This window comes from Salvelinus fontinalis, chromosome 28 (genome assembly GCF_029448725.1).
Source record: "Salvelinus fontinalis isolate EN_2023a chromosome 28, ASM2944872v1, whole genome shotgun sequence".
Lineage (NCBI taxonomy): Eukaryota > Metazoa > Chordata > Actinopteri > Salmoniformes > Salmonidae > Salvelinus > Salvelinus fontinalis.
This window is the reverse complement of record NC_074692.1, coordinates 16627161-16642082: the sequence shown is the minus strand read 5'-3', so window position 1 is coordinate 16642082 and position 14922 is coordinate 16627161. Positions and strand designations below refer to the sequence as shown.

Genomic DNA, 14922 nt, shown 5'->3' with positions numbered 1-14922 from the left:
TATAGCAGCAGGTTTGTTATCTTGTTCTTTCTTTCAGGTGATTTGAAGGTTTCAACTGGGAAGGACTTCACAAAGGCACAATATCTGATTATATGTAAATAGTCCAATACATAATTTGAGCTTCATCATGTGAATACATTCAACATTTGATTGTTAAATCATAGGATGTTTTAGAGCAGTTTAATTAATAGAACAATGTAATCACCTCCAGCATGTTTTTAGTTGAGATACAGTGTGACGCGATTTACTCGTTCAATAGCTTTTTCTCTCACGATACTTTTTTTCAAGCTGACGTCAGTCAAAGAAGAGGGGTGGTTAGGGTGTAGCATGGGGTAACACTTTGGCATGTGGTGGCGGGTGAGTATTTCGCTTCTCATGCTGAAGTAGGGGAAGACAATTTGAAGAACATTGGGTGATATACATTTTACTCAGGTAAGAGGCGGTAACTCGAGACTTGTAAAACTATTTCTTTAAAGGTATTGGGAAAGTTCTGTACTCGCTACAAATCAGCTACATTATGTAATAGTAACGCACTAGTAGTGACACTATTATTGGATACAAAGTATCCATCGTGGCTTAAGTGCAATACACTGTTATAACCTGTTCATCATTTCCATTCGATACAAGCTTTGAAACGTTTTGACGATTTTGAATTGTCCTGCTGCATTTTATGTCAATGGAGATAGAGGTGTCGGTTCTGAAGATGATGCATGTTGATTTATATATTTGGCATGGATGGGACAGAAATACGATTTTCGACCTCACCTCACCGACCTCACCAAAATGGTTTTAGTTTTAACATTGTGGCCTTTTGTTTTGTAAGCTACAGCATTGGCCAAAACTCCAATATCTGCACAGTAACTAAAAAACACACTATTCTAAACTTTGCAATGCATGGTCAAAAAAAGTCCGTTTCAAGGAAGGATATATATGTACTTCAGCACGTCTCTGTACTTTTAACTGTAGTTTATGGTGTGAAAAAAACTGCACAATTATGTGGTCGTTCTTTTCCCCAAAACAAACGTAATTTCTATACGGCTTAAGACCCATGGCATTTGGCCAGCTGGACCAAACCCATGTATAGCTTGAGTTCTTTGGAATTCCTAATTTTGCAGTTCATGCTGTACAGTCACTATAAATAATGTCTGGCTGCATGTCCCCATGTGTCTGCTTTGAGTTTGCAAGGGCTTTGTGCCTTTGCCGTAATCTTGAAGGCTATGTCTGTCTATGGAAACCACGGGCAACGTGTTGAAAGTTGTTCCATGTTGTTGGAATGCACAGCCTGGGTAGGGCTGAGTTGGCACACTGGTAGTGATGGGTCGTTCGCGAACGAACTGCTGTTTTCGAACGGATCTTTTTGGTGAACGTCGGGAACGGAATTGTATCTGTGACAGAGCCGTTCATTTAGCTCCCTAATTTGCAAACTGCTACTGCTGCTTTCTGTGCTCCAGACAGCTATTATTTTTAGATAAGTTACAAAAAACATTATCTGAAGATGGCAATTCCTCACTGCAGGAACACGTAGTGAGGAGAGTAGTGCTGAGCGATTAGTGCTTTTTGAGGTCGGTTCGATTTCGGTTCAATTATTAATAAATAAAGATTTTCGTTTTCGATTATTATTTTTTTTACATTAAATGCACTATGCATTATGTGGGATGAATGCTGTAGCAACACAGAATAAAACAATTAATTAAAGTCCCATGATGGTAGTGACTGTCCATGACTGCTTCCCTTATTACCATCAGTTATTGTCATTACTATGCAACAGGGTTGGTTATGGTTCCATTTGCCAATGCATAAATGTGCATTCGATGTTTATGTATTCCTATTGCTTGGTTGAATTTACATATCTATTAGATGTTATGCCATTGGCCATGTTTGCAGTCTGATCATGACATGCACTACAGTATTCTATTTTCCTATTTACAATGTGTACGAGTTCACTATACATGGCCTGATATATACAGTGCAATCGGAATGTATTTGGAGCCCTTCCCTTTTTCCACATTTTGTTACATTACAGCCTTATTCTAAAATGCATAAAAATAAAAAATCCTCATCAATCTACACACAATACCCCATAACGACAAAGCGAAACTGGTTTTTAGAAATGTTTGCAAAAAATAAATACAATTACCTTATTTACATAATTATTCAGACCCTTTGCTATGAGACTCGAAATTGAACTCAGGTACATCCTGTTTCCATTGATCATCCTTGAGATGTTTCTACAACTTGATTGTAGTCCACCTGTGGTAAATTCAATTGATTGGACAAGATTTGGAAAGGCACCCACCTGTCTATATAAGGTCCCACAGTTGACAGTGCATGTCAGAGCAAAAACCAAGCCATGAGGTCGAAGGAAATGTCCGTAGAGCTCCGAGACAGGATTGTGTCGAGGCACTAAAATAATTATTTTAGGGCACTGAAAGAATTCTGCAGCACTGAAAGTCTCCAAGAACACAGTGGCCACCATCATTCTTAAATGGAAGAAGTTTGGAACCACCAAGACTCTTCCTAGAGCTGGCTTCCCAGCCAAACTGAGAAATCGGAGGAGAAGGGCCTTGGTTAGGGAGGTGACCAAGAACCCGATGGTCACTCTGACAGAGTTCCAGAGTTCCTCTGTGGAGATGGGAGAACCTTCCAGAAGGACAACCATCTCTGCAGCACTCCACCAATCGGGCCTTTATGGTAGAGTGGCCAGACAGAAGCCACTCCTCAGTAAAAGGCACATGACAGCCCGCTTGGAGTTTGCCAAAAGGCACCTAAAGGACTCTGAGACAATGAGAAACAAGATTCTCTGGTCTGATGAAATCAAGATTGAACTCTTTGGCCTGAATGACAAGTGTCACGTCTGGAGGAAACCTGGCACCATCCCTACGGTGAAGCATGGTGGTGGTAGCATCATGCTGTGGGGATGTTTTTCCGCGGCAGGGACTGGGAGACTAGTTAGTGTCGAGGGCAAGATGAACGGAGCAATGTACAGAGAGTTCCTTGATGAAAACATGTTCCAGAGCGCTCAGGACCTCAGACTGGGGCCAAGGTTCACCTTCCAACAGGGAAACGACCCTAAGCACACAGCCAAGACAACGCAGGAGTGGCTTCAGGATAAGTCTCTGAATGTCCTTGAGTGACCCAGCCAAAGGCCGGACTTGAACCCAGTCGAACATCTCTGGAGAGACCTGGAAATAGCTGTGCAGCGATGCTCCCCATCCAACCTGACAGAGTTTGAGAGGATCTGCAGAGAAGAATGGGAGAAACTCCCAAAATACAGGGGTGCCAAGCTTGTAGCGTCATACCCAAGCAGACTTGAGGCTGTAGTCGCTGCCAAAGGTGCTTCAACAAAGTACTGAGTAAAGGATCTGAATGCTTATGTAAATGTGATATTTCAGTTTTCCATTTTAGAATAAGGTTGTAAAGTAACAAAATGTGAACAAAAAGGTCTGAAAACTTTCTGAATGCACTTTATATATATATATATACACAGTACCAGTGAAGAGTTTGGACACACCTACTCATTCCAGGGTTTTTCTTTATTTTAACTATTTTCTACATTGTAGAATAATAGTGAAAACATCAAAACCATGAAATAATACATATGGAATCATTCAGTAACCAAAGAAGTGTTAAACAAATCAAATTATATTATACACTGCTCAAAAAAATAAAGGGAACACTTAAACAACACAATGTAACTCCAAGTCAATCACACTTCTGTGAAATCAAACTGTCCACTTAGGAACTAACACTGATTGACAATAAATTTCACATGCTGTTGTGCAAATGGAATAGACAAAAGGTGGAAATTATAGGCAATTAGCAAGACACCCCCAATAAAGGAGTGGTTCTGCAGGTGGGGACCACAGACCACTTCTCAGTTCCTATGCTTCCTGGCTGATGTTTTGGTCACTTTTGAATGCTGGCAGTGCTTTCACTCTAGTGGTAGCATGAGACGGAGTCTACAACCCACACAAGTGGCTCAGGTAGTGCAGTTCATCCAGGATGGCACATCAATGCGAGCTGTGGCAAGAAGGTTTGCTGTGTCTGCCAGCGTAGTGTCCAGAGCATGGAGGCGCTACCAGGAGACAGGCCAGTACATCAGGAGACGTGGAGGAGGCCGTAGGAGGGCAACAACCCAGCAGCAGGACCGCTACCTCCGCCTTTGTGCAAGGAGGAGCACTGCCAGAGCCCTGCAAAATGACCTCCAGCAGGCCACAAATGTGCAAATGTGTTTATTAAGTGTTCCCTTTATTTTTTTGAGCAGTGTATATTTGAGATTCTTCAAAGTAGCCACCCTTTGCCTTGATGACAGCTTTGCACACTCTTGGCATTCTATCAACAAGCTTCATGAGGTAGTCACCTGGAATGCATTTCAATTAACATATATGCCTTGTTAAAGTTAATTTGTGGAATTTCTTTCCTTCTTAATGTATTTGAGCCAATCAGTGTTGTGACACGGTAGGGGAATATACAGAAGATAGCCCTATTTGGTAAACGCCAAAGTCCATAGTATGGCAAGAACAGCTCAAATAAGCAAAGAGAAACAACAGTCTATCATTACTTTAAGACATGAAGGTCAGTCAATGCGGAAAATTGTAAGAACTTTGAAAGTTTCTTCAAGTGCAGTTGCAAAAACCATCAAGGGCTATGATGAAACTGGCTCTCATGAGGACCACCACAGGAAAGGAAGACCCAGAGTTACCTCTGCTTCAGAGGATACGTTTAGTTAGAGTTAACTACACCTCAGATTGCAGCCCAAATAAATGCTTCACAGAGTTCAAGTAACAGATACATCTCAACATCAACTGTTCAGAGACTGCGTGAATCAGGCCTTCATGGTCGAATTGCTGCAAAGAAGCCGCTACTAAAGGACATCAATAAGAAGAAGAGACTTGTTTGGAAGAAGAGACATTAGACCGGTGGAAATCTGTCCTTCAGTCTGATGAGTCCAAATTTGAGATTTTTGCTTCCATCCACCGTGTCTTTGTAAGACGCAGAGTAGTTGAACGGATGATCTCCGCATGTGTGGTTCCTACCGGGAAGCATGGAGGAGGAGGTGTGATGGTGCGGGGGTGCTTTGCTGGTGACATCTTCTGTGATTTATTTAGAATTCAAGGCACACTTAACCAGCATGGCTACCACTGCATTCTGCAGCCATACACCATCCCATGTGGTTTGCGCTTAGTGGGACTATCATTTCTTTTTGAAAAGGGACAATGACTCAAACCACCTCCAGGCTGTGTAAGTGCTATTTGACCAAGAAGGAGAGTGATGGAGTGTTGCATCAGATGACCTGGTCTCCACAATCACCCGACCTCAACCCAATTGAGATGGCTTGGGATGAGTTGGACCGCAGAGTGAAGGAAAAGCAGCCAGAAAGTGCTCAGCATATGTGGGAACTCCTTGAAGACTGTTGGAAAAGCATTCTAGGTGAAGCTGGTTGAGAGAATGCCAAGAGCTAACCCTAACCCTAACCACCCTTTAACCTAACTCCTAACCTTAACCCTAACCCCTAGTTTAGCTAACATTAGTGAGCTAGCTAACGTTAGCCACCTAGCTAGAATTCATAAGATATCATACGTATTGCAAATTCGTACCATATGGTACATTTAGCAAATTCGTACCATATTGTACTTTTTGAACATTCGTAACATATTGTACGTTTTGCAAATTTGTCCCAAACAATATGAATTGTAATCCGTTACACATCATTCAAAATGGGTGATGAACATCCACAAATTAATACAAACCATATGAAAAATAACATATCATACTAAATATAGTGTTTTGATTTTACGTATAGAATAATCCAAAATGCTCTGAGACCAGGTTGCTAGAGGAGAAATCCTCATTCTGGTCTACGCAAATTTTTTCAGTGTGTTAAAAATACTTCCCTTTTTTTGGAAGTGGTTTAATTTCATGTAAAAAATGTATTCGAACTCACATTTCACGGTCTGGCATAATAGTAGCCAACTTTTTAGCCTTTACATTAGATATGTTCTATTTTTCATGTTTTTTCATAATGTTTTTAAATTAAGCACTACTAAACAAAGAGCCGTTTGCAAGGGAAATGAATGGCTCTTTTAGGTGAATGGAGCCAAAATATCTGGCTCACGATAACACTCGAAATGCCCATCACATACTGTCCTGTCTCTCTCTCTGGTACAGTACATTTAACATTACATTACATTTAAGTCATTTAGCAGACGCTCTTATCCAGAGCGACTTACAAATTGGTGCATTCACCTTATGACCTCCAGTGGAACAGCCACTTTACAATAGTGCATCTAAATCTTTCTAAGGGGGGGGTGTCAGAATGATTGCTTTATCCTATCATAGGTATTCCTTAAAGAGGTGGGGTTTCAGGTGTCTCCGGAAGGTGGTGATTGACTCCGCTGTCCTGGCGTCGTGAGGGAGTTTGTTCCACCATTGGGGTGCCAGAGCAGCGAACAGTTTTGACTGGGCTGAGCGGGAACTGTACCTCCTCAGTGGTAGGGAGGCGAGCAGGCCAGAGGTGGATGAACGCAGTGCCCTTGTTTGGGTGTAGGGCCTGATCAGAGCCTGAAGGTACTGAGGTGCCGTTCCCCTCACAGCTCCGTAGGCGAGCACCATGGTCTTGTAGCGGATGCGAGCTTCAACTGGAAGCCAGTGGAGAGAGCGGAGGAGCGGGGTGACGTGAGAGAACTTGGGAAGGTTGAACACCAGACGGGCTGCGGCGTTCTGGATGAGTTGTAGGGGTTTAATGGCACAGGCAGGGAGCCCAGCCAACAGCGAGTTGCAGTAATCCAGACGGGAGATGACAAGTGCCTGGATTAGGACCTGCGCCGCTTCCTGTGTGAGGCAGGGTCGTACTCTGTGGATGTTGTAGAGCATGAACCTACAGGAACGGGCCACCGCCTTGATGTTAGTTGAGAACGACAGGGTGTTGTCCAGGATCACGCCAAGGTTCTTAGCGCTCTGGGAGGAGGACACAATGGAGTTGTCAACCGTGATGGCGAGATCATGGAACGGGCAGTCCTTCCCCGGGAGGAAGAGCAGCTCCGTCTTGCCGAGGTTCAGCTTGACGTGGTGATCCGTCATCCACACTGATATGTCTGCCAGACATGCAGAGATGCGATTCGCCACCTGGTCATCAGAAGGGGGAAAGGAGAAGATTAATTGTGTGTCGTCTGCATAGCAATGATAGGAGAGACCATGTGAGGTTATGACAGAGCCAAGTGACTTGGTGTATAGCGAGAATAGGAGAGGGCCTAGAACAGAGCCCTGGGGGACACCAGTGGTGAGAGCGCGTGGTGAGGAGACAGATTCTCGCCACGCCACCTGGTAGGAGCGACCTGTCAGGTAGGACGCAATCCAAGCGTGGGCCGCGCCGGAGATGCCCAACTCGGAGAGGGTGGAGAGGAGGATCTGATGGTTCACAGTATCGAAGGCAGCCGATAGGTCTAGAAGGATGAGAGCAGAGGAGAGAGAGTTAGCTTTAGCAGTGCGGAGCGCCTCCGTGATACAGAGAAGAGCAGTCTCAGTTGAATGACTAGTCTTGAAACCTGACTGATTTGGATCAAGAAGGTCATTCTGAGAGAGATAGCAGGAGAGCTGTCCAAGGACGGCACGTTCAAGAGTTTTGGAGAGAAAAGAAAGAAGGGATACTGGTCTGTAGTTGTTGACATCGGAGGGATCGAGTGTAGGTTTTTTCAGAAGGGGTGCAACTCTCGCTCTCTTGAAGACGGAAGGGACGTAGCCAGCGGTCAAGGATGAGTTGATGAGCGAGGTGAGGTAAGGGAGAAGGTCTCCGGAAATGGTCTGGAGAAGAGAGGAGGGGATAGGGTCAAGCGGGCAGGTTGTTGGGCGGCCGGCCGTCACAAGATTTCATCTGGAGAGAGAGGGGAGAAAGAGGTCAGAGCACAGGGTAGGGCAGTGTGAGCAGAACCAGCGGTGTCGTTTGACTTAGCAAACGAGGATCGGATGTCGTCGACCTTCTTTTCGAAATGGTTGACGAAGTCGTCTGCAGAGAGGGAGGAGGGGGGGGGAGGGGGAGGAGGATTCAGGAGGGAGGAGAAGGTGGCAAAGAGCTTCCTAGGGTTAGAGGCAGATGCTTGGAATTTAGAGTGGTAGAAAGTGGCTTTAGCAGCAGAGACAGAAGAGGAAAATGTAGAGAGGAGGGAGTGAAAGGATTCCAGGTCCGCAGGGAGGCGAGTTTTCCTCCATTTCCGCTCGGCTGCCCGGAGCCCTGTTCTGTGAGCTCGCAATGAGTTGTCGAGCCACGGAGCGGGAGGGGAGGACCGAGCCGGCCTGGAGGATAGGGGACATAGAGAGTCAAAGGATGCAGAAAGGGAGGAGAGGAGGGTTGAGGAGGCAGAATCAGGAGATAGGTTGGAGAAGGTTTGAGCAGAGGGAAGAGATGATAGGATGGAAGAGGAGAGAGAGTAGCAGTACAGTTAGACAGGGGAGCTACAGCTGTAGGATCTTAATTTGAGTCAGTTTGCTACAGCAGGATAATAAGCAATGCAGGACATGTGAAGTATTATGTTGATTATAATTCATTATTATAACATTTTTGTTGAGGTTGCTACATTTTTCACAAGGGACAATATAGTCAGAAATGTCTAATTACAAACTTCAGAAGCCTTTTTAAACCTCAAATATACAAACATTTTTAAATTTCCAAATGAAGATCCTACATCTGTAAGGTAACACTGGACAGCTGAAGTCTAGTTTCCATTCATGCAGAGTGGGCTGTGCTGCTTTAGTACACAGGGGCTGTCAGAGTGCTTGTTTGTTTCAGAGAACAGGTTACTTTGTAGGAAGACTCTTGGACACTTGTCAGATGAAAACACAGGTGATTTGAAATGGTCACTGACTTGTCATGTTATGTTTGTTTTATTTACTGACCAGAGGAAAACATAAAGTCAACAGGAGTCAAATCTAATTAAAGATTAGAGCTGTGACGATAAACCAAAAATGTGCCTGTCAATCATGTCAGACAGCCACAGCTGAACCTGTGAGTCTTGTGTGCTTCTGATTGTTTGTTTGCAAGTGTTTCTTGTTAATATCATTCCAAATACTGCAGTAATGTTTTGATATAGTCAACAAGTTACTTGGCTATATAAAATATCCTAATTGGGGAAAGCAAAAATATATTAATCACTGAAAAGCTCCATTGCTGAAAGCTCCTCCACCACGCACTTGTCTGGTTGAAAGCCTCCTCTCCCACCCTGCCTCCCGACACAAGCCTCTCCCAACTGCCTGGACCCCACCTTTCAGTCTGCTCCCGACTACCCAGGCCTGCTCCCCCTGTCTGGTACAGGTACCCCTGCCACTTGCCCCCTCTCCCCCGAGCTTCGCTCACCACTCCAGCACCCACTTACATGCACACACTGTGGTCTCTCATTCAAATTGTATTCTTAGCCTGTGGACTTGTGTGGACTTTTACTCTGGAAATTGTATGCATTTAGATTTTTATTTTATATTATATTGTTATTTTATTGTAGCTTATTTCTTGTAGCTTAGGCCTATTTGTGATTAGTTTGCAACTTCCTAGTCCTATAGACCGGAGTCTTAGAAAACCTATGGTTATTTCTCACGTTGATCAATAGGCTACAAACAAACATGTTGCTGTTTCTGTTGTCTACCCTTGACTCTTACACTGAGGATGATGCATTTAGGGCCCGATACTAGGCCTGTGGCGGTCACAAAATGTTGTCAGCCGGTGATTGTCAAAATCAGCAAATAACTGTCGGTCTCACGGTAATTGACTGCAAATTAACAAACACATTTAGCATCTCCTCGCTCTTGGAACATTTACATTTTTTAAAGTCTAATCATTTCATGTAATATAGCCTACACCTTCACAATAAATCCATTCCATTATTTATTTTAGACAGGTCTAAAGAAACATGATGTGAAGACAATGGAGTCTATTTCAGAAGAACAGAATAGCATACTCTGAGTTGTCCTTATGTTAGGTCCTGATCTGGCTATGCCATATGGTTGTGGGCTACACTAGTTAATTTAGCAGGCAAGATTCACTTAGAATTCTGTGTAATGATTTTATATTATTTTATAGTATGAATAATACATATGAACAAAGCTGAATAAAATAAAAATATATTATATATTTTCTCCAAACGATGAGGGAGTGCGCACATCCGGCTATTCTGTGTTGAGCGGTTAACAAAGAAATAGGTGTCTCCTATACGCTTAATTTAGAGTTATTACTGTAACTTTAATTGTTTCACAAACGTTGGGCTATATGTTTTGATTTTTAATACATCATGCAAGGCTGCATGATGCAACTCTAAATGATGGTTTGAAAAAAGTTGCTTGAAAGGCATGAGCTCTGCTTTGTTTTTTTTTGCGCAGGCTGTACACACTCCAATAGTCTCTCATTCACAATTTGACAAGCACTTGTGTAACGGTTTCTCTCCTCCTCTTCGTCTGAAGAGGAGGAGTAGGGATCAGACCAAAATGCAGCGGGTTGTGAAGACATAATGAATATTTATTAACCTGTTTGGGGTGCAAGCCCGACCTCGGACCGAAAATGACAACAGCTGCAGAGCGCGAAATTCAAAATCTATTTTTTAAAAATATTTAACTTTTACACATTAACAAGTCCAATACAGCATTTGAAAGATAAACATCTTGTCAATCCAGCCAACATGTCCGATTTTTTAAATGTTTTACAGAGAAAACACCACATATATTTATGTTAGCTCACCACCAAATACAAAAGTGGACAGACACGTATGAATTATGATTATGAAGTATGAATTATGATTGAAGTAGCATGCACAACCAACCGAAATAAACTAAAACCAACCTAAAGAGCCCAGAAAAAACGACCTCAGATGACAGTCATATAACATGTTACACAATAAATCTATGTTTTGTTCATAAAAAGTGCATATTTTAGCTATAAATCTGTTTTACATTGATGCTACCCAAAAATGCTAACACATAGCTAGAGTCTGAATCCAGCCGGGAGTAGCCAGAGAAAATACATACACCAACGTCGGCTACTAATTACACCTCATAAAACATTTCAGAAAAACATATGGTGGATAACTAATGAAAGACAGATATCTTGTGAATACAGACAACATTTCCGATTTTTGAAGTGTTTTACAGCGAAAACACAATATATCGTTATATTAGCTAACATCATAAGCTAGCATAAGGCAGCATTGATTCTAGTCAAGCGCTAGCCTAGCATAGTTAGCAGCGTTAGCATTCAACAGTTCGACATATATATGAAAAAGCATCCCAAATTGGGTCTTATCTTTCTTGGTACTCCATCAGAATGTTGTAACGGGGTCCAATGTCCAGTAGAGTCTTTAGTTGGGTTCCAGAACGAAGGATTCCCCTCTTTGGTTAGCTAGCACGGTAGCATTGCTGCGCCAGAAAGCGTTTCTTCAAAAAATTCTTCCGTCGTTTCACATCTAAAGTCCAGAATAAATTGCAATAATATAATTAAAGTATATTGAAAAAACAACCTTTAGGATGATTTTGTGACATGTAGCAAATAATATCGTAGTCAGGCATCATATTCAAAGTTACCTACCTTGTTCCAGAAGCCGAGATCAAATTATCCTTCGCGCCCGGATTTTTATTTTAACTGCGCATGTCTCACAAGAAGTTCTGTTATTCAGTCCAGGGACGAGATATTCGACCCCTTTCAATTCTCACTTCCGCATTACAGTCTGAGGTACGCCTCTGACGTGTCCCTATGGTCCTAAGTCAAATGGCCTTTTATAGAGAAGGTCTTAAAGAGACACATCGCATTTTGGGAAACTCAATTCGGCTGGGAAAATGGCTGTAAAAATATTTCTGTTCGACTTAGAGAAACAATTCAAACCTTTTTAGAAACTACAGACTGTTATCTATCCAACAGTAGTAAATATATGCATATTGGAAAATAAAAAGTTTCTTAGGAGGCCGTTTGAAAATGTGCACACATTTTCCAGTTTTTTCAATATTCAGCGTGCAGCCATAACAGGTTTTAACAGAACAACGAAACACGAAAACTCTTTAACACACTACAAAACAAATAAACGACGTAGACTGACCTAAAACATGAGAACTTACAAATACACGAAGAACGCACGAACAGGTACAGACTACAAACAAACGCTACAGTCCCGTGTGGTACGAACATACATACAGACACGGAAGACAATCACCCACAAACAAACAGTGAGAACAGCCTACCTTAATATGGTTCTCAATCAGAGGAAACGTCAAACACCTGCCTCTAATTGAGAACCATATCAGGCAACACATTAAACCCAACATAGAAACACAACACATAGAATGCCCACCCCAACTCACACCCTGACCAACTAACACATACAAAACAACAGAAAACAGGTCAGGAACGTGACAGAACCCCCCCCTCAAGGTGCGAACTCCGGGCGCACCCCTAAAACTCAAGGGGAGGGTCTGGGTGGGCATCTGTCCGCGGTGGCGGCTCCGGCGCAGGACGAGGACACCACTCCCACCATTGTCTTTGTCCCCCTCCTTAGCGTCCTCCGAGTGGCGATCCTCGCCCCCGACCCTGGTCTAGGAACCTTAACACCGGTCCCCCCTAGATAACTCAGGACAGAGAGGTAGCTCAGGACAGAGAGGTAGCTCAGAACAGAGAGGTAGCTTAGGACAGAGGGGCAACTCTGGACTACTGGCAGCTCCGGCCTGAGGGGCAGCTCCGGGCTGAGGGGCAGCTCATGACTGGAGACCAGCTCATGACTGGAGACCAGCTCTGGCGGCTCCTGACTGGCTGGCGGCTCTGGTGGATCCTGGCTGGCTGGCTTTGGCGGATCCTGGCTGGCTGGCTCTGGCGGATCCTGGCTGGCTGGCTCTGGCGGATCCTGGCTGGCGGATCCTGGCTGGCTGGCTCTGGCTGCTCCTGTCTGGCGGAAGGCTCTGGCTGCTCCTGTCTGGCGGAAGGCTCTGGCGGCTCCTGTCTGGCGGAAATGCTCTGGCGGCTCCTGTCTGGCGGACGGCTCTAGCGGCTCCTGTCTGGCGGATGGCTCTGAAGGCTCATGACAGACGGGCGGCTTTGAAGGCTCAGTACAGACGGGCGGCTTTGCAGGCTCAGTACAGACGGGCAGTTCATGCGGCGTTGGGCAGATGGGCAGTTCAGGCGCCGTTGGGCAGACGGGCAGTTCAGGCGCCGTTGGGCAGACGGGCAGTTCAGGCGCCGTTTGGCAGACGGGCAGTTCAGGCGCCGTTTGGCAGACGGGCAGTTCAGGCGCCGTTGGGCAGACAGGCAGTTCAGGCGCCGCTGGGCAGACGGCAGACTCTGGCCGGCTGAGGCGCACTGTAGGCCTGGTGCGTGGTGCCGGAACTGGAGGTACCGGGCTAAAGACACGCACCTTCAGGCTAGTGCGGGGAGCAGCAACAGGACGCACAGGACTCTGGAGACGCACAGGAGGCTTGGTGCGTGGTGCCGGTACTGGTGGTAATGGGCTGGAGACACGCACCATAGGGCTAGTGCGTGGAGGAGGAACAGGGCTCTGGAGACGAACAGGAAGCCTGTTGCGTGGTGTCGGCACTGGTGGTACTGGGCTGGGGCAGGGAGGTGGCGCCGGATATACCGGACCATGCAGGCGTACTGGCTCCCTTGAGCACTGAGCCTGCCCAACCTTACCTGGTTGTATGCTCCCCGTAGCCCGACCAGTGCGGGGAGGTGGAATAACCCGCACTGGGCTATGTAGGCGAACCGGGGACACCATGCGTAAGGCTTGTGCCATGTATGCCGGCCCGAGGAGACGCACTGGTGGCCAGATGCGTAGGGCCGGCTTCATGACATCCAGCTCAATACTCAATCTAGCCCTGCCAGTGCGGGGAGGTGGAATAACCCGCACCGGGCTATGCACACGAACAGGAGACACCGTGCGCTCTACCGCATAACACGGTGTCTGCCCGTACTCTCGCTCTCCACGGTAAGCTCGGGGAGTTGGCGCAGGTCTCCTACCTGACTTCGCCACACTCCCTTGTAGCCCCCCCCCTCAATAAATGTTTGGGCTTGCCTAACAGGCTTCCTACCGCGTCGTCGTGCTGCCTCCATTCGCTGGTATCCCTCCTCACACTGTGCCAGAGAATCCCAGGCGGGCTCCGGCACTCTCTTAGGGTCGATCGCCCATCTGTCGATCTCTTCCCACGTAGTGTAGCCCAGATCCTTCTCCTGTTTCCGTGCTGCCTCCTCATACCGCCGCCTCTCGGCTTTAGCTGCCTCCAGCTCTTCACGAGGGCGGCGATATTCTCCAGGTTGAGCCCATGGACCTTTACCGTCCAGTATCTGCTCCCAAGTCCATGAATCCTGTGTATGTTCCTGCTGCCGCTTAACCCGCTGCTTGATCCTTCGTTGGTGGGTGATTCTGTTACGGTTTCTCTCCTCCTCTTCGTCTGAAGAGGAGGAGTAGGGATCAGACCAAAATGCAGCGGGTTGTGAAGACATAATGAATATTTATTAACAGAACGACGAAACACGAAAACTCTTTAACACACTACAAAACAAATAAATGACGTAGACTGACCTTAAACATGAGAACTTACAAATACACGAAAACGCACGAACAGGTACAGACTACAAACAAACGCTACAGTCTCGTGTGGTACGAACATACATACAGACACGGAAGACAATCACCCACAAACAAACAGTGAGAACAGCCTACCTTAATATGGTTCTCAATCAGAGGAAATGTCAAACACCTGCCTCTAATTGAGAACCATATCAGGCAACACATTAAACCCAACATAGAAACACAACACATAGAATGCCCACCCCAACTCACGCCCTGACCAACTAACACATACAAAACAACAGAAAACAGGTCAGGAACGTGACAACTTGATAATGCCTCGAATTTGGCATCCCCTTTGTGTGGCCATAATGCACCCTAAAAAAATCCATGCCTTTTGCTG

The 14922-nt window shown here is 45.3% G+C and overlaps 1 protein-coding gene across 2 annotated transcripts in view; it reads left to right on the top strand.

Annotated features, from left to right (window-relative positions):
* The first annotated feature begins 304 nt into the window (after positions 1-304).
* Positions 305-14922, top strand: part of LOC129826285 (long-chain-fatty-acid--CoA ligase 1-like) — a 36303-nt gene continuing 21685 nt past the window's right edge. For both annotated transcript variants that reach the window (XM_055886840.1, XM_055886838.1), the window contains exon 1: positions 305-432. The gene's annotated coding sequence lies outside the window, so the exon portion shown is untranslated. The remainder of the gene's footprint in view (positions 433-14922) is intronic.